A 21,591-nucleotide genomic window follows, 5' to 3' on the forward strand; every position below is an offset into this window, starting at 1 on the left:
CCAATCCCTTCCCGCCTTATTTTCCCGCCAATCCCTTCCCGCCTTATTTTCCCGCCAACCCTTTCCCGCCATACCGCAGTTATTCTTTCCCGCCATTTTCTCCTATGTATCTATAAAAACCCCTTCAGGCGAAGGTGGATAAGCATTCCGACGTAGTGTGAAAGATTTGGGTAAGCGTTCCTACTCACAACAGGGGAGCCGCATTGGTATATATTGGATTGATTACTTGTGTTACAAGAGTTGGCAGAGTCTTATCTAACCAACAACAGATATTACAGGAGACTTAAACAGGAGATAGAAGGAGATACAACACCTAACTACTCCAACGTGATACATGAGTGGTTCGGCCCAACAGCCTCACAATAATGTGTTTAACATCCTCCCTTAATCTGAACTTCTCAAGTTTAGATTACGCTTAAACTCTTCAAACAGTCCTGTTGATAATGCCTTAGTAAACCCATCAGCCACTTGATCCTTTGAAGGTATGAACCGAATCTGCAATTCTTTGCTAGCAACTCTCTCTCTAACAAAGTGATAATCAATCTCAATATGTTTCGTTCTAGCATGAAAAACAGGGTTGGCAGAGAGATAAGTAGCTCCAATATTGTCACACCAGAGACATGGAGTTTGCGTGTGAAATATTCCAAGTTCTCTAAGCAAAGACTTAACCCATATAATTTCTGCAGTAGCATTAGCTAGTGCTTTGTATTCCGCCTCAGTACTTGATCTTGACACAGTGGCTTGTTTCTTGGCACACCAAGAAATTAAGTTGGGTCCAAAGAAAACTGCAAAACCACCTGTAGACCTTCTGTCATCTAAGCAGCCTGCCCAATCAGAATCAGAAAAAGCACTAACAAGTGTAGAGGTTGACTTGGTGAACGTTAGTCCAATGCTTAGTGTGTTCTTCACATATCTCAGTATACGTTTAGCAGCAGTCCAATGAGCAGAAGTAGGTGCATGAAGATACTGACACACCTTGTTGACAGCAAATGAAATATCAGGCCTCGTGAGTGTCAAGTACTGAAGTGCTCCTACCAGACTCCTGTATTTAGTACCATCCTCTTGATCCAAAGGCACACCCTCTGTAAGAGACAACCTTTCTGAACTGGAGAGTGGAGTTGGTGACGGTTTACAGCCTTGCAATCCTGCCTTGCTCAAAAGATTAGTGGCATATTTCTCTTGAGAGAGATGAAGATCACCTTCCTGGTTGCGCTTGACTTCAATACCAAGGAAAAAATGTAAGTCACCAAGATCTTTTAGAGCAAAGTCTGTCTGTAAATCTTGCAAGAGAGCTGTAACTGCCGCATTGGAGGAACTAGTGACAATAATATCATCAACATAGATAAGCACAAAAATAGTTGTGTTGGAACGGTGATAGATAAACAGAGAAGTATCAGACTTGGAAGGAACAAAACCCAGACTTTGCAATTTGGAGCTCAAGCGAGAGTACCATGCTCGTGGAGCCTGTTTCAGTCCATAAAGTGACTTATCAAGTTTGCAGACATGGAATGGCCTGTTTGGATCTTCAAACCCAGGAGGTTGTTTCATATATACTTCCTCTTCCAGAACACCATGAAGAAACGCGTTCTGTACATCTAGTTGACGGAGACACCAGCCACGAGAAACAGCAATAGAAAGAACCAGACGAATAGTTGCTGCTTTAACAACGGGACTGAAAGTGTCCTCATAGTCAAGTCCATACCTTTGTTTGAATCCTTTGGCAACAAGACGTGCTTTATAGCGATCAATGGTACCGTCTGATCTCCGTTTGATGCGAAAAACCCACTTGCAATCAATAAGATTTGTACCCGGAGAAGAGGGAACAAGGTGCCATGTATGATTCTTCTGAAGGGCACAAAACTCCTCATCCATGGCATGTTTCCATTTTGGATCAGCAAGTGCTTCAAGAACAGTGCGAGGTTCTCCTGCAGATATATCAGATACGACCAAGCCATATTTAGTTTTGTAATTAACCGAAGGAATTGTGCCTGTTCGAAGTCGTGTACGAGGTGGATGCAGCGGCACAGAAGATCCAGGGGCAGCTGAACCCTCCTGAACAGGCGAACTGGGCAGATCTGCAGATGATGGAGGCGATCCCGAGGCAGTTGTCGCAGGCGGATCGTCTGTGGCAGAACCAGATGGTGTTGAAGGAGAACGTGCCACAGAGGATCCCAGCGATGCACGCTCGGGTGGAGCGCTGTTGCCGCCTGGCACAGAGGCAGGCTGTCGCCTGGCATAGACGCGCGGGGATGGCGCATAGCGCCCGGATGGTGGGTCCCGGCCGATCGGGTTGTCCCCTGGCGATCGTTGGCGTGTGGTACACGTGCCCGCCGCGGTACAGGCCGCTGATCCCGATGCAGATCCTGGCCCAGACTGGCGCGGCGATCCCGGGGCAGATTCGGCAGCAGTTTGCCGCACCGATCCCGAAGGAGATTCAGCCGGATCTGCTGCATCCAAATCAGAGGCATGCTGCACAAAATTTTCAGAAAAATTTGCACCATTCGCCACGCCATTTGCTGCACTGTTTGCTCCTGTAGCAGAAAGCTCATATGAAACCAGAGAGGAATTAGTCATTATGGAATCATCATTATTGTTATCCACACAATCATTGCCAAGAAGATGAGAAGGAAGAAGAAGGATTTCCTTCTTGAGAAGAGCACCGGCGTTGGGATGGAGTTTTTCAAAAGGAAATTGAGTTTCGTCAAACACAACATCACGAGAGATGTACACACGTCCAGTGGATACATCAAGACATTTGACACCTTTGTGTTGAGCACTATAACCAAGAAAGACACACTGTTTTGAGCGAAAGCTAAGTTTGCGAGAATTGTAGGGACGTAGATTTGGCCAACAGGCACAACCAAACACCCTAAGAGTTTGATAATATGGTGTGACATGCAAAAGGCGTTCAGTGGGTGTTTCATTGGAAATAGTTCGACTTGGCCACATATTAATGAGGTGAACGGCGGTAAGAAAGGCTTCATCCCAAAATTTGAGAGGCATAGAAGCATTAGCCAGAAGAGCTAATCCTACTTCAACAATATGCCTGTGCTTGCGTTCAGCAGAGCCATTTTGTTGGTGTGCGTGAGGGCATGACACATGGTGAGATATGCCTATTTGTTGAAAGAAAGAATTCAATTTTTCATACTCACCACCCCAGTCTGATTGCATGGCAAGAATTTTGCAATCAAACTTGCGTTCAACAAGGGCTTGAAAATTGTGAAAGACTTGAAAAACATCTGAACGCTTTTTAAGAAGATATATCCAAGTATATTTGCTAAAATCATCAATAAAGCTCACATAATAAGTGTGTCGACCAACAGAGGTGGGTGCTGGGCCCCAAACATCAGAGAAAATAAGTTGCAAGGGTTTTGTAGACACACTAGTAGAGACAGGATATGGTAGTTGATGACTTTTTGCTTTTTGGCATGAATCACAAATGGTTTCTAGATTTCTCTCACCAACAACTGGGAGTTTATTCCTACTAAGAATTTGATGAACAGTAGCAAAGGATGGATGACCTAATCGACTATGCCACCTCTCAGCAGAAAGCTTGATGGCACCATAGACTTGTTTATTGAATTTGCAGTACTTGGGAAGCAACGAGTAGAGCCCTTGCACACAGATACCCCTATGAAGAACCCTCTTCGTGACCTGATCCTTGATCAAAAAGAAGAAAGGGTGAAACTCTAGAAACACATTATTATCAAGAGCAAAGAGATGGACAGATAGAAGATTCTTGGCAGCATTAGGAACATGCAAGATGTCATTGAGTTCAAGATTTGTGTGTGGGGTTTCAATAATTGATTTTCCAATATGACTAATTTCCATACCTGGACCATTTGCAGCTGTGTAGATCTGATCATTGCCACGGTACTTTTCATGCATCGTCAGCTTGTCCAGTTCTCCAGTAATATGGTTGGTGGCACCTGTATCCATATACAAGTTTGTATCTACACCATATGACATATCAGCAGCGGCTGCAACCTTTTTCTTTTGAGAGTTGTCATCAGCGTAGCGCCAATCACAATCTTTAGCTATGTGGTTTGTTTTTTTTTACAGATTTGGCACTTCCCTTCGTATCCTTCGTAGCCCTGGAAATTGCGCCCCCGATTGTTGTTGCCGGGGGGTTCGCCTGTTGTTGCCACTGTGAGGGTTGCCCTGGTAGTAGCCGCCACCCCCACCAGGATAGCCGCCACCCCCACCAGGATAGCCGCCACCACCACCACTGTGGTAGCCGCCGCCGCCGCCCGGATAGCCACCACTGTTGTTTGGGTGGTAGCTGCCGCCACCGCCCTGATTGTTGCCGCCGTTGTGGTAGCCACCACCACCACTGTACTGTCCGCCGCCACGGCCTCCGTACTGGCCGCCACCACCACGGGATCCACCACCACCTCCACCACTCCGCTGGTTTTGGTAGGTTTTGGTGTTTCCCTGGCGACCACGAGATGCAGTATTCGCCGATGATTTGAAGGATCCGGCGTTTGTACCATGGAACATCTCGACTCGCTGGTCGAAATTTGCCACCATGAAGAAGAGGATGTCGACCGATACCGGCTCCGTTCTTGCATCAAGCGCTGAGATGATGGGCTGGTACTCCATGTCCAACCCGGCGATGATGAAGGAGAGCAGTTCATCCTCGCCGATCGGCTTGCCCGCTGCTGCAAGCTCGTCGGAGAGGGCACGCATGTGACCGAAGTATGCAGCCGCCGTCTGGGAGCCTTTCTGGGTGTTGGTGAGGGCGACTCGTATGTTGTTGGCGCGTGAGAGAGACATGGCCGAGAACATGTTCCCAAGCACGGTCCAGATCGCATGTGATTTCTCAAGCGAAGCGACCTGGACCAGAACTTCTTTGGACAGGTTTCTGAGGAGGTAAGCGACGATTTGTTGGTCTTGGATGAGCCATTGGGAGTAGGCAGGGTTCACAGCAACCTGATCCTTCCCTTCGGCGTTTTTGGTGGTGAGGGTTTTTGGTGGTTCTGCAATGGTTTGATCTAGGTAGCCGAAGAGGCCGGCACCCATGATCTGTATCTTGCCTGTGTGCGCCATAGGATGTAATTGGTTCGGGTAAGTGGCTCGGAGGTGTTGTAGTTGAGGCTGGAGTTGATGGCGGAGGAAGAAGAGGCCATGGCTGATGGAAGGAAAGTGGACTAGGGTTTTTGGCGCAGGTAGAAGGAAGGTGGCTAGGGTTCTTGGCGCAGGCAAATCGAACTAGATGTGGCGGAAGAGGTTGCTCTGTATACCATGAAAGATTTGGGTAAGCGTTCCTACTCCCAACAGGGGAGCCGCATTGGTATATATTGGATTGATTACTTGTGTTACAAGAGTTGGCAGAGTCTTATCTAACCAACAAGAGATATTACAGGAGACTTAAACAGGAGATAGAAGGAGATACAACACCTAACTACTCCAACGTGATACATGAGTGGTTCGGCCCAACAGCCTCACAATAATGTGTTTAACATAGTGTAGTCGAGATGTCCCATTATCTATTCGATCGTAGTTTTCACCCTGGGATGAGCAGCACTCTTCTGAGTCTAGTTACCGATTTCAGGATGGACAATAGGATAGTTCCATGGGACGAACTCACCGGTAGTGACACCATAATGAATGAGTTTGTTCACCAATTACGTAGGTCTGGGTGGCCTGAAAGGACCTATGAGGAGGTACGTCAAGAACTTCTTAGGTTGCATGAAAGGTGGAAGAAGGTAGTGGAGCCGAAGAGTGAAACTTTCAGAAGGACTGCAGCAAAGAATACATTTTTATGGACTGAGGAGAGCGAGGACGACGAAGATATCTTCATGCCGCCGCTTCCGGGTTCTGCATCTCGAAGGGCAAGAGTTCTGCATCGTCCAAAGGCAAGAGTTCTGCATCCTCAAAGGGCAAGAGTTCTGCATCCAACAAGGGCAAGAGTTCTGCATCGACGGAGGGCAAGAGGACCGCATCGTCGAAGGGCAAGAGGGCTGCATCAACGGAGGATGCCGATGATGACTTCATGTAGTATGTAAGATGTATTCCAGTTGTACCGTTTCATTCAGATGTATTTGCATTATTAGTTTGTATTGTATTATTGTAGGGCATTATGTTCTATATGAATTTCATTTTGTAGTATGTAAGATGTATTGCACAAGTTCAGCCGCACCGTTTAATTCAGATGTACTTGTATCTTAATTATCTGTTGTAGTCTATTTGGAAATGTAATTGGAATAAGAATGTGAATTAATAGTAATATGTCTCTCGCATGCATAAAACAATATATGTCTCCTGATCAGATAGAAGGAAGTGCGATAGTAACACATACATGAAGCATGTCTCATACATAAATACTGACACACAGCTGCGAATAGTCTGAAACTAACATAGATAATGAGTCATACATAGATAGATAAGCATATCACTGCGGGGGACGACGACGAGTCTGGGTCTTCCTCGGGCGAGGACCGGAAGGCGATAAGCGCTGAGGCGGTGGACGAGGCTCGCGATAACCACGACCATAGTTAACCTCGTCTGTCACGGTCTGTGTCTCCTGTGTCAGTGGTGGTGGTGGAGTGTGAAACACTGTCTGCGAGAAGCCATAAATGTTTGTAGCAAGGTCATCATCCTCGCGGTCGCCCTCAAAGTAATCAGCACCACCACTAAGGATCGGTGACTGCTCTGAATGCATGAACGGTTGCGACTGGTTGCCGCCTGCGGTAAAGTAAAACATGTAAAGAATGTAGTGAGCAGAACCTCATCCTTCATACAAATGCATGAACGAAGCACCACCAGTAAGCATCAGTGACTGCTGAGAATGCAAGAACGATTACTAAACTGTTGAAAAGAATGTAGTGAGTAGTGTTACCTAGTTCCATCTGATGCCAGTAAGCGCTCCCTAGCTGTGAAGGAGGTGGCTGATGCCAGGAGGAGCTCCCTGGCTGTGAAGGAGGTGGCTCATGCCAGGAAGAGCTCCCTGGCTATGAAGGAGGTGGCTCATGCCAGGAAGAGCTCCCTGGCTGTGAAGGATGAGGTTCTGCACGATGCACAAAGGGTCGTGGTTCTGAACGGTGCACAGAGGGTTGTGGTTCTGAATGCTGTACAGAGGGACGTGGCAGACGATGTGCTGGAGGAGGAAGTGCAACATCTGAAGACCGTCTACACGTAACAGCTACGTAAATCCCGCGTAGCTTGTCATCAAGACGCCTCAACCATGAGACGCCCTCTCGCGGTGGGATAGTTTCTCCCCTCTGAAAGCGCCACATTAAAGCGGAAACCTCCTCTCGCGCCTGTACTGTCAAGTCACCCTGTACACGAAGAGTTAACCAATTATATCCTTGTTGTATGATAGACACCACGAATAGACAACCAAGCGAATATGTCCAGATTAACAAAAGACTTAACATATGAGAATCAAGGCATTTACCGCATGGTGTCTGGTTCCCACAACAGAGGCAGTTGGGTACATATCGCTGGTGAGAGGGGCTTCGATCTGATCAGGAGCAGCTGATGGAACCAAGTAGATCCTCGTTGTATGCCGGTAACGCTGCAGATACAACCTGAGCATTTCCCAGTTAAAGGCCCGAACCTCACCCCACATATTTGTCGCAGCGGTAGTCCATTCGTCAACGTAAGGGGTAATGCTCTTAAGCCAATAAGCCATGGACTTGTTTCCTCCTAGGCGACTGTCCCTGAGATTGACATGCGCGATACATGATTAGGTATATTATGAATGCAGAGCTGACAACTAAAAAGTATTAGTGTTGGGGAACGTAGCAGAAATTCAAAATTTTCTATGCATCACCAAGATCAATCTATGGAGTAATCTAGCAACGAGGGGAAGGGGAGGATGAGCATCTTCATACCCTTGAAGATCACTAAGCGGAAGCATTTCAAGAACGCGGATGATGGAGTTGTACTCGCGGCGATTCAAATCGTGGAAGATCCGATCTAGCGCCGAACGGACGGCGCCTCCGTGTTCAACACACGTACAGCCCGGGGACGTCTCCTCCTTCTTGATCCAGCAAGGGGAGAGGAGAAGTTGAGGGAGAACTCCTACAGCACGACGGCGTGGTGGTGGTGGAGCTCGTGGTTCTCCAGCAGGGCTTCGCCAAGCACTACGGAGGAGGAGGAGGTGTTGGAGGAGGGGGAGGGCTGCGCCAAGGGAAGGGTGTGCGGCTGCCCTCTCTCTCCCTCACTATATATAGGGGTAAGGGGGGTGGAGGAGGCGCCCTAGGGTTCCCTAGGGGAGGGGCGGCGGCCACAGGGGAAACCCTAGATGGGTTTGGGCGCCCCCACCCCCTAGGAAACTTGCCCCCCAAGCCGGGAAGGGGGGCTGCCCTAGGGGAGGTGCCCCCACCTCTCCTGGTTACGTGAGAGGGGCTGGGAGGGGCGCACCACCCCTTAGTGGGCTGGTTTGCCCCTTCCCCTTTGGCCCATGAGGCCCTCCAACACTTGTCGGGGCTCCCGAAACACCTTGATCAATCTCGTTACCGGCAAGTCTATTTACTCGTTCCGTAACACATCATCCCGTGATCAACCCCTTGGTCACATTGTGCACATTATGATGATGTCATACCGAGTGGGCCCAGAGATACCTCTCCGTCACACGGAGTGACAAATCCCAGTCTCGATTCGTGCCAACCCAACAGACACTTTCGGAGATACCCGTAGTGCACCTTTATAGCCACCCAGTTACGTTGTGACGTTTGGTACACCCAAAGCATTCCTATGGTATCCGGAAGTTGCATAATCTCATGGTCTAAGGAAATGATACTTGACATTAGAAAAGCTTTAGCATACGAACTACACGATCTTTTGTGCTAGGCTTATGATTGGGTCTTGTCCATCACATCATTCTCCTAATGATGTGATCGTGTTATCAACGACATCCAATGTCCATGGTCAGGAAACCGTAACCATCTATTGATCAACGAGCTAGTCAACTAGAGGCTTACTAGGGACATGGTGTTGTCTATGTATCCACACATGTATCTGAGTTTCCTATCAATACAATTATAGCATGGATAATAAACGATTATCGTGAACAAGGAAATATAGTAATAATAACTAATTTATTATTGCCTCTCGGACATATTTCCAACAGTCTCCCACTTGCACTAGAGTCAATAATCTAGTTCACATCGCCATGTGATTAACACTCACAGGTGACATCGCCATGTGACCAACATCCAAAGAGTTTACTAGTGTCTAAACTAGTTCACATCATCATGTGATTAAGACTCAATGAGTTCTGGGGTTTCATCATGTTTTGCTTGTGAGAGAGGTTTTAGTCAATGGGTCTGCAACATTCAGATCCGTATGTACTTCGCAAATCTCTAGGTCATATTGTAAATGCTGCTTCCACGCTCCACTTGGAGCTATTCCAAATGGTTGCTCCACTATACGTATCCATTTTGCTACTCAGAGTCATTCGGATAGGTGTTAAAGCTTGCATCGACGTAACCCTTTACGCCGAACTCTTTATCACCTCCATAATCGAGAAACATGTCCTTATTACTCCAAGGACAATTTTGACTGCTGTCCAATGATCCATTCCTAGATCACTCTTGTACCCCCTTGCCAGACACGTGGCAAGGCACACATCAGGTGCGGTACTCAGCATAGCATATGTATAGAGCCTATGGCTAAGGCATAGGGGACGACATTCGTCCTTTCTCTTTCTTATGCCGTGGTCGAGCTTTAAGTCCTAACTTCATACCTTACAACTCAGGCAAGAACTCCTTCTTTGACTGATCCATCTTGAACACCTTCAAGATCATGTCAAGGTATGTGCTCATTTGAAAGTACTATTAAGCATTTTGATCTATCTTATAGATCTTGATGCTTATTGTTCAAGTAGCCTAATCCAGGTTTTCCAGAAATTCTACATCATTTCTGATCAACAATATGTCAATAACATATACTCATCAGAAATGCTATAGTGCTCCCACTCACTTCTTTGGAAATACAAGTTTCTCATAAACTTTGTATAAACCCAAAATCTTTGATCATATCATCAAAGTGTATATTCCATCTCCGACATGCTTACTCCAGTCCTTAGAAGGACTACTGGAGCTTTGCATGCTTGTTAGCATCTTTCAGGATTGACAAAACCTTCTGGTTGTATCTCATACAAACTTTCCTCAAGAAAATTGTCGAGGAAACAATGTTTTGACATCCTATCTGCAAGATTTCATAAATAATGCAGTAACTGCTAATATAATTCCAACAGACTCTTAGCATCGCTACGAGTGAGAAAGCCTCACCGTAGTCAACTCCTTGAACTTGTCGGAAAACATCTTAGCGACAAGTTGAGCTTTCTTAATGGTGACACATACCATCATTGTCTGTCTTCCCTTTTAGAATCCATCTGCACCAAACAGCCTTACGACCATCAGGTAGTTCTTCCAAAGTCTACACTTTGTTTTATACATGGATCCTATCTCGGATTTTATGGCCTCGAGCCATTTGTCGGAATCCGGGCCCACCATCGCTTCTCCATAGCTCGTAGGTTCATTGTTGTCTAGCAACATGGCCTTCAAGACAGGATTACTGTATCACTCTGAAGTAGTACGCATCCTTGTCACCCTACGAGGTACGGTAGTGACTTGATCCGAAGCTTCATGATCACTATCATAAGCTTCTACTTCAATTGGTGCAAGCGCCACATGAACAACTTCCTGTGCACTGCTACACACTAGTTGAAGAGACGGTTCAATAACCTCATCAAGTCTCCACCATCCTCCCACTCAATTCTTTCGAGAGAAACTTTTCCTCGAGAAAGGACCTGATTCTAGAAACAATCCCTTTTGCTTCTGGAACTGAGACTGGAGGTATACCCAACTGTTTTGGGTGTCCTATGAAGATGCATTTTATCCGCTTTGGGTTCGAGCTTATCAACCTGAAACTTTTTCACATAAGCGTCGCAGCCCCAAACTTTTAAGAAATGACAACTTAGGTTTCTCCAAACCATAGTTCCAACGGTGTCGTCTCAACGGAATTACGTGGTGCCCTATTAAAGTGAGTGCGGTTGTCTCTAATGCCTAACCCATGAACGATAGTGGTAATTCGATAAGAGACATCATGGTACGCACCATATCCAATAGGGTGCAACTATGATGTTCGGACACACCATCACACTATGGTGTTCCAGGCTGTATTAATTGTGAAACAATTTCCACAATGTCTTGCGTGCCAAAGCTCGTAACTCAAATACTCATCTCTATGATCATATCATAGACATTTTATCCTCTTGTCACGATGATCTTCAACTTCACTCTGAAATTACTTGAACCATTCAATAATTCAGACTTGTGTTTCATCAAGTAAATATACTCAGTATCTACTCAAATCATCCATGAAGTAAGAACATAACGATATCCACTGCGTGCCTCAGCACTCATTGGACTGCACACATCAAAATGTATTACTTCCAACAAGTCGCCTTCTTGTTCCATTTTACTGAAAACGAGGTTTCAGTCATCTTTCCCATGTGGTATGATTTGCATGTCTCAAGTGATTCAAAATCAAGTGAGTCAAAACGGTCCATTTGCATGGAGTTCCTTCATGCATATACACCAATAGACATGGTTCGCATGTCTCAAACTTTTCAAAAACAAGTGAGTCCAAAGATCCATCAACATGGAGCTTCTTCATGCGTTTTATACCAATATGACTTACATGGCAGTGCCACAAGTAGGTGGTACTATCATTACTATCTTATATCTTTTGGCATGAACATTTGTATCACTACGATCGAGATTCAATAAACCATTCATTTTAGGTGCAAGACCATTGAAGGTATTATTCAAATAAACAGAGTAACCATTATTCTCCTTAAATGAATAACCGTGTTGCGATAGACATAATCCAATCATGTCTATGCTCAACGCAAACACCAAATAACAATTATTTAGGTTTAACACCAATCTCGATGGTAGAGGGAGCATGCGATGCTTGATCACATCAACCATGGAAACACTTCCAACACATATCGTCAACTCACCTTTAGCTAGTCTCCGTTTATTCCGTAGCTTTTATTTTGAGTTACTAACACTTAGCAACCGAACCGGTATCTAATACCCTGGTGCTACTAGGAGTACTAGTAAAGTACACATTAACATAATGTATATCCAATATACTTCTATCGACCTTGCCAGCCTTCTCATCTACCAAGTATCTAGGGTAATTCTACTCCAGTGATTGTTCCCCTTATTACAGAAGCACTTAGTCTCGGGTTTGGGTTCAACCTTGGGTTTCTTCACTAGAGCAGCAGCTGATTTGTCGTTTCATGAAGTATCCCTTCTTACCCTTTCCCTTCTTGAAACTAGTGGTTTCACTAACCATCAACAATTGATGCTCCTTCTTGATTTCTACTTTCGCGGTGTCAAACATCGCGAATATTTCAAGGATCATCATATCTATCCCTGATATGTTATAGTTCATCACGAAGCTCTAGTAGCTTGGTGGCAATGACTTTGGAGAAACATCACTATCTCATCTGGAAGATTAACTCCCACTCGATTCAAGTGATTGTGGTACTCAGACAATCTGAGCACAAGCTCAACGATTGAGCTTTTCTCCCTTAGTTTGCAGGCTAAGAAACTCGTCGGAGGTCTTATACCTCTTGACATGCGAACAAGCCTGAAATCCCAATTTCAGCCCTCGAAACATCTCATATGTTTTGCGACGTTTCGAAATCGTCTTCGATGCCTCAACTCTAAACCGTTTAACATTACTGAACTATCACGTAGTTATCAAAACGTGTATGTCAGATGTTCGCAACATCCACAGACGACGTTCGAGGTTCAGCACACCGAGCGGTGCATTAAGGACATAAGCCTTCTACGTAGCAATGAGGACAATCCTTAGTTTACGGACCCAGCCCGCATAATTGCTACTATCGACTTTCAACTAAATTTTCTCTAGGAACATATCTAAACAGTAGAACTAAAGCGCAAGCTTACGACATAATTTGCAAAGATCTTTTGACTATGTTCAGGATAATTAAGTTCATCTTATGAACTCCCACTCAGATAGACATCCCTCTAGTCATCTAAGGGATTACATGATCCGAGTCAACTAGGCCGTGTCCGATCATCACGTGAGACGGACTAGTCATCATCGGTGAACATCTTCATGTTGATCGTATCTACCATACGACTCATGCTCGACCTTTCGGTCTCTTGTGTTCCGAGGCCATGTCTGTACATGCTAGGCTCGTCAAGTCAACTTAAGTGTATTGCGTGTGTAAATCTGGCTTACACCCGTTGTATTCGAACGTTAGAATCTATCACACCCGATCATCACGTGGTGCTTCGAAACAACGAACCTTCGCAACGGTGCATAGTTAGGGGGAACACTTTTCTTGAAATTATTTCGAGGGATCATCGTATTTAAGCTACCGTCGTTCTAAGCAAATAAGATGTAAAACATGATAAACATCACATGCTATCAAATAGTGACATGATATGGCCAATATCATATTGCTCCTTTGATCTCCATCTTCGGGGCGCCATGATCATCTTCGTCACCGGCATGACACCATGATCTCCATCATCATGATCTCCATCATCATGATCTCCATCATCGTGTCTTCATGAAGTTGTCACGCCAACAACTACTTCTACTTCTATGGCTAACGCATTTAGCAATAAAGTAAAGTAATTTACATGGCGTTCTTCAATGACACGCAGGTCATACAAAAAATAAAGACAACTCCTATGGCTCCTGCCGGTTGTCATACTCATCGACATGCAAGTCGTGATTCCTATTACAAGAACATGATCAATCTCATACATCACATATCATTCATCACATTATTTTGGCCATATCACATCACATAGCATACCCTGCAAAAACAAGTTAGACGTCCTCTAATTGTTGTTTGCATGTTTTATGTGGCTGCTATGGGTTTCTAGCAAGAACGTTTCTTACCTACGCAAAACCACAACATGATATGTCAATTGCTATTTACCCTTCATAAGGACCCTTTCCATCGAATCCGATCCGACTAAAATGGGAGAGACTGGCACCCGCTAGCCACCTTATGCAACAAGTGCATGTCAGTCGGTGGAACCTGTCTCATGTAAGCGTACGTCTCATTCTTCTTTGATGAACATCTTCTTCTTCTTTAGATGAATCAACTTCATTGGTAGTAGGGGGGACACCCTTTCTTATCATCTCAACCAGCTGGTCAAATCTTCGATTAAGATCTTCACGCAGCTCTTTGATTTGTTGTTCTGCAACATCCATCCTCTTCTCCAATTGCTCCATTGTTTGCTGTAGCTTGCTCTCGAAGAAAACAACAAGAACTAGTATGGGTCAACGAGGCTCTGATGCCACCTGAAGCAGCACAAAGGTTGTGGAGGAGCAACTCCACCTTGCTGCTACAATTTGTACATCACAAGTGTTGAAGGCACAACATCAACGTGCTGCACTAGATATCGCTCTAGAAGCGAATGTAGGCTGATGTGGCAGCAAGAGTTCAATCCAGAACTCCTAGAGCACAAGATCTACTCCAAGATCTTAGATAAGAACAATAAGTTCTATCATAGGTAGTGGGTACATAGTCTGGCTCAAAGTAGAGGTGACGACCTCTATTTATAGGGTTTTGGGAAGCCTTCACATACTTCTACTTATAGCTGGAATACTCTAGAAAACATTATGTAAGTTTCAGCATTCTACTCATAGCTACTCACAACTAGAAGACTCTAGAAAACAGTAGGTAGGGTAGAAAAGAAATACTACACTAAAGTGAAAGCATCTAGAAGTAGCCAAACAAATCTGACATATGATTTTTTTTTCATCTAGTGTTCCTCATCATATGTCATCCTGGGTTATACATCCAATTATTATTATTAGTCTGAAATGACACTAATTCTATTTTTTCTATGCCTTTTAAGCATGGCGTTATGAAAGTAAGGTTTTTTTGTCGCCATGAATAGCCCAATGCCTCTTAGCTCCCTGCATGTAGAACTCAGTTTGGACATGGTTTTATCACACTGATCAATAAGGGAGGCTTCCTTATTGTGATCCTGCAAACGAAAAGGGACAGATTGCACAAAGCGTGGATAGAATCAAGCTGCTATTAAAGGGGATGCTAGGATCTGCTCCACTGTTTCAGAGAACCTGCAAGTTTAGAGGTGCGCCTATGGAAAGGTTTGTTGTTGGTATTAGACCAAGCAGCTTGAGCAGAGCCTGAATCATCTTCAGCCAACCACCAATTTTCAAACTTAAAAGGTCTTTTGGTCTTAACATTGACGGTTTGGGTGATAGTAATAATAGGAGCATGATCACTGTACATGATGGGCAAGTTATAAACAACAGTGTTAGGATTTCTTTTGGCACCATTCCACATTAACAAAACCACGATCAAGACGTTCACAAGTAGGAATAGAAGAAAAACGCTTTTTACACCAAGTATAAGCAGGACGGTGAAAGCAAACCACATCGTTTAACATGATGGTTAAAGTTGACCATGTGATGGCGATTGGGTTAAGCATTGCTAGTCTTTTCTACTGGACCAAGGATATCATTGAAGTCTCCCATACAATAACAGGCTTCCCTGGGGAAGATGATATAAAAGCATCGATATGACTCCAAATATCCTTAGTTTTGCGATGATGGGAATCTCCATAAACACAAACCATGGACAAACTAAAACCATTGCTGGTATTTACAACTGTAGCACACACTTACCTGACTAAAGTAGGCTATATTTATATTGCTGTCGTCCGGCCACATTACCCAAAGACCTCTAGCTTGTCCTTCTGCAGGAACAACAAAACTACCGTGAATAGGAAACGATTATCTAAGTCCTGTGAATTAAATTTAGAAGAGTTTCCAAAATGAAGGTTACCTTGGCATTGGTGGAAGACATCAAATTGGCCAGGTATTGGATCTTATTAATGCCAAGGGTCCTGCCCATCCCTCGGCAGTTCCAACATATAAGATTCATGGCGCCTGGTTGGTGCCATATCCTTTCCATAAGAACTTGCATTCCTCATATCATTCCCCTTGCTAGTAGTTGCATCAAGTGTTATCATTACAAATATCTGCTTGAACTTGAGCGACATCGGCATCTTGAGCTGCTGACCAGGGAAGTGACTAACCACCATGAACAACCATATCCACATCGGTGAGGCCATTGGTAGATGATGTGCAGCAACTCGGAGAATTCTTCCTACTCCATTGTAGTGGCTGAGAATGCCATAACACCCCTAGCCGAATGCAACAACAACTCCTAAATCGACACCCTGAGGAACAACACCAGCAGTCCCAGTAGGATGAACACCAAGCACCCCTCCATCGCCAGGGACATCCTAGCGGCTAGATCGACCTCCAACACTGCGTGCCTGAGCAGATTGAAGCAAGCAGCTGTTTGATGCCGCTATCACGGCGTCGATAAGTGGATCACGTGCCTCCATGGGCCGTGCGGCGAAATCCCGGTCGAGGGTCGTCAAAGTCAAAAGAGCCTGAAGAAACACTAGCTGAGTGGCTTGAAAGCAGTGGAACATCGATTTCTGCATGGATCGGTTGCAGTGGCGCAACATCAGGACTAGTGATATGAGTCTCTTGTTCTTGCATATTGTTCGGGGGTGATGTCAGCTTGTCGTATGGAGGAGTATGGGAACGATGATGAGTGGCAAATCAAGAAGATAGATTATTTGGAGGTATGATGGATAGAATTGGGGAGAGACGTTAAGAGGAACAACGTATCAAAGATTAGATTTTGGATGAAGCACTTCTCTAGATTCTTTTGCGGGTGGAGAAGATTTGGGGAAAAAGAACGGATGAATGATAATATTTTTGGGGAAGAGCGGATTAAGGATCGGATTTATTGGGTAATAATGGGAGGCGGTGGAAATAGATGTACAACAGATGAGCATATCACTCTGAATCCACTAGGGAGGCAAGTGGAGAATACTGGAACTTCGGTTTCTGCTTATGTTGTACACGAGCAAGATGAGAGCATATAATCTATTGAAGATGAGATTGTTCTTGTACAGATTGTGACTTGAACTTTTATGGATTAGAGCATACAATCTTTTTTAGCACACACAAAGTGACATGAACTTTTTATATAGAGTTGTCGAACATGGTGCCGAAATGTCTTTTTCAGCATACAATGGCTACCATGACATCGCACAACTATGTTCGCTTCCATGATAAATTTGATCCCCACTTTGTTTGATGTGATAGTGGTCTGGATTATGTTCCAATAATTCCAGAACGGTATAAGAAGTTTGTTGTTCCGAGGAAAATGGTGTTGACGTGGACTTGATTAGGAGCCAACTTGCTACTGACATTGCACTAGGTTGATGAAGTTGATGTTAGGAATATGTAACACTTTTGATTTGCAAAACTTACGCAAATATTATGCTTTTGTTGTATGGGACGTGTGCACTTTGCTGATTCTTAGAATATGAGTTGCCAACTCTATTTTCATTCAAAAAGACATTTCGCGATGCAACAACTATGAAACCTTTAGTTCTCAAACAATTTGAGGTAGGCTAGAGATGAAATCTATAAGATCTCGCAACCAACTCGTGGTTCTGGCACATGGATAGCTAGCTCCCATGCATCCCTGCCCATGGCTAGTTCTTTGGGCCAGTTCTTCATATCTCTCTTTACGGACTCCTTCCATGTAATTTTGGTCTAGCCCGACCTCTTTTGACATTATCAACACGCTTTAGCCGTCTGCTATGCACCTGGAGGCCTGCTCTGAATATGCCCAAACCATCAAGCTTCTCTTCAATCGGTGCCACCCCAACTCTATCATGTATCTCATCAATTAGGATCCGATCCTTCCTTGTGTGGCACACATCCATCACATCTCCGCTACGCCTAACAGTTGACATGTTGCCTTTTAGTCGGCCAACACTCAGCGCCATACAATATTGTAGGCCGAATTGCCGTCGTATATAATCCACCTTTTAGCTTCTGTGACACTATTGTCACAGAGAACGTCAAAAGCTTAGTGCCACTTCATCCATTTGGCTTTGATTTGATAGCTCACATCTTCATCGATATCACCATCCTTCTGCAACATTGACCCCAAATATCAAAAGGTGTCCTTCTGAGGTACCACTTGCCCATCAAGGCTAACTCATCGTGCCTAGTAGCACTAAAACCGCACCTCACTCGGTTTTAGTTTTACTATATCTAAAACCTTTCGATTCCAAGGTTTGTCTCCATAGCTCTAGCTTTCTATTAACTCTTGTTTGACTATCGTCGACTGTCACCACATCATTCGCAAAGAGCATACACCACATCTCCTTGTATATCTCTTGTGACCTGATCCATCACCAAAGCAAAAAAGATAAGGGCTCAAAGTTGATCCTTGGTATACTTCTATTTTAATCGGGAAGTTTCGTACATGTTCTTGACGAGGGTAATGTACTTTGTTGGGACTTCTGTGTTTCTCCAAGGCCCAACACATGGCATTATGTGGTATCTTGTCGTAGGCCTTCTCCAAGTCAATGAACACCATATGCAGGTCCTTTTGCTCCCTGTATCTCCATAAACTGTCGTACCAAGAAAATGCCTTCCATGGTCAACCTCCCAGGCATGCAACCAAACTGATATTTTGTCACGCTTGTCATTTTTCTTAAGCGGTGCTATGGCTCATCAACTTAATTCCATGGTAATTAGTGCAGCTTTAAACACCTTGGTCTTGAAGATTGGTACTAATATTCTCCGTCTCCATTCTTCTAGCGTCTTGTTTGCCCTAAAATGAGGTTGAAAAACTTAACTAGCCATACTATCGCTATGTCTCCGAGGCCTCTCCACACCTCAATGGAGATACAATCAAGGCCCATCGCCTTGCCTCCTTTCATCCTTTTTAGAATCTCCTTGACCTCAGACTCCTGGATCGCCGCACAAAACGTTCACTGGTATCATCAAGGGAGTCGTCCAGCTCAATAACAGAGCTCTCAATCTCTTCATTGAACAGCTTGTCAAAGTACTCCCGCCATCTATGCTTAATCTCCTCCTCCTTCACCAGGAGCTGATCTGCTGCATCCTTTATGCATTTGACTTGGTTGACATCCCTCGTTTTCCTCTCCCGGACCTTGGACATCTTATAGATGTCCCTTTCGCCTTCCTTCGGGTCTAAGCACGGGTAGAGGTCCTCATACGCCTGACCCCTTCACTCACAACTCGCTTTGCCGCCTTTGTCACCTTGTACTTCTCTATGTTGTCTGCATTCCTATCCAGGTATAGGCGTCTGAAACAATCTTTCTTCTCCTTAATAGCCTTCTGGACATCATTGTTCCATGATCAGGTATCTTTAGCTTCGCTTCTACTTCCCTTGGAAACTCCAGATTCCTTTGAAGCCACCTTGCGAATGCAAGACGCCATCTTCACCCAGATATTGTCTGCATCACCTCCTTCCTTCCAAGGCCCTCCTTGATGACCCTCTCCTTCAAAATCCGAGCAACCTCCCCCTTGAGCTTTCACCACTTCGTTCTAGCGACTTTGGCATGCTTACCCCGCTGGGCATGAATCTGAAAGCGAAAGTCAGCCACAAGCTTATGCTGAGTGGACAACACTCTCTCCAGGTATCGCCTTACAATCTAAGCAGGCATGCCTGTCTTCTCTTCTTGAGACGATGAAATGTGACTTTCTCTTGATTCCTGAAGAGTGTGTTAGCTATGATCATGTCATAGGCTAGACCAAAGCTTAAGACATCTTCTCCCTCTTGATTCCTGATGCCATAACCAAAGCCCACATACACCCCTTCAAAACATGTGTTAAATGTACCCACATACCCACGCCAATAGGTGCACTCCTAACCAAGTTCTCCAGGCCTTCCCAAAACTCCCTCTTGGTATTCTCATTGTGGCTTACTTGCGGGGCATACGCGCTGATTACATTGAGAACTAAGTCCCCAAATACCAGCTTGACCAGAATAATTCGGTCCCCACGCCTCTTGACGTCTACCATTCCATACTTGAGGTTCTTGTTGATCATGATGCCTACTCCATTTCTGTTTGCAGTTGTCCCTGTGTACCATAGCTTGGAAGCCGGTATCCTCCACCCCCTTTGCCTTCTGTCCTCTCTGTTTGGTTTCTTGGATGCAAAGGATATCAAGACCTCTCCTCCCAATGTATCAACTAGCTCCCGTAGCTTACGTGTGAGGGACCCCACGTTCCAGCTACCTAAGTGGATCCTCCTAGGCTAGGCTAGCTTCCTTTCCCTTCGCACTCGTCGACCAAATGCGAAGACCCTTGCTCATTTTCCACTACACCCAGGCGTCGATGTAGCGCGCCACTAAGGACGAGAGAACCCGATCCTTGCTCACTTGCCACTGTATCCAGATCAAGATGCGGCGCGCCACCAAGGGGGTGATGGCCCGGCCCTTGCCCATTTGACACCAGGCCCGAATTCCAATATGGCGCGTCGCTTAGAGGGTCACGCCCCAATGATGTTGTTCCGGGTTTCATCTCCATAAGAGTGGTTGAGTTTTGACGGTTGGCTCGCCAAGCCTATACAACGCTCCTCCTTTACCCGGGCTTGGGACCGGCGATGTTGAGACAACATAGGTGGAGTTAAAACTTAAAAGACATTTCGGGATGCATTATTCATAATTTGTACACTTGAAAGATTGCAAACTAGACTAAAATTGCTCTCTGTTAGTCAAGGAACGCAGAGAAAATGGGAGAAAAACGCTGCCTCCCAGCGCATTGGGCTAAAAATGCAACAAACTAGGCCTGAACTAGGCCTTTAGCCTTCTTTCCAGCTACTAGGAACTGGGCCTCACGTGGCTTCCCCCCCAGCCTCCATCTTGGGCTCATTTAGGCCTCTCCTCAGTACCCAATAAGGCCGAATCCCACTGAAAATCTCTGTCAGCCCATGTGTGGCGACCGAAAAGTGGAGCAGAGACGCCGAACAGATTACTGATGCGCTCCAGTTGGAAGCTGGCGACTGGAAACAGAAGCCGGATTAGAGGATTTATTACTGGAGTTGGGGAGCTGCCGAACAGGCCCTTACTTACCTTATGAGATGACTGCTTTTTCTTTTATCACGGTAAAGAACAAATATTTTTCTGCTAGTAATGGGTTTAAGTATCAGGAGTAGACATTATTATTATTATTATTTAGATCATCAGGAGGGCTAAAAACCCAACCGGTTCCATTAGATGACATTTCTTTCAATCGTAATGGTCATTCCATTTACTGTTGTCCGAGTTTGTTTGTCTGGGGATAGTCTAGTTTGTGGAAACTGCACTTGCCATTTAGTGACTTACTCTGATGGTCCAAAATATTGAGTTTTAGGATGACGACAGAACTGCTTACGGCTGGTTACTCTTCTGCACATGCTTGTAAACAGGTAGACGATGCTGATGCTGATGCAAGGTGTTTATGTTGGTGTAGATCTCTTCTGCATTTCGTGCATGATTAATTCCTGCTGTTAGTTAAACAAGAGCTTGGTATCTGGTTATGTATTTCTGCAGCTTGCTTGCATGCCTGCTAGCTATAGATGCTTAGGTTAGTGCAAAACCACAAGTTGGATAATGCTGATGCTGATGCTGATGCAGGTTATTTCTCATTCTGCCCATTTGTTGTGTTGTTGCAAACATATGTTTTTTTAGGCTTGTTGCAACCATATGTG

This window comes from Triticum dicoccoides, chromosome 5B, assembly GCF_002162155.2.
Source record: "Triticum dicoccoides isolate Atlit2015 ecotype Zavitan chromosome 5B, WEW_v2.0, whole genome shotgun sequence".
Lineage (NCBI taxonomy): Eukaryota > Viridiplantae > Streptophyta > Magnoliopsida > Poales > Poaceae > Triticum > Triticum dicoccoides.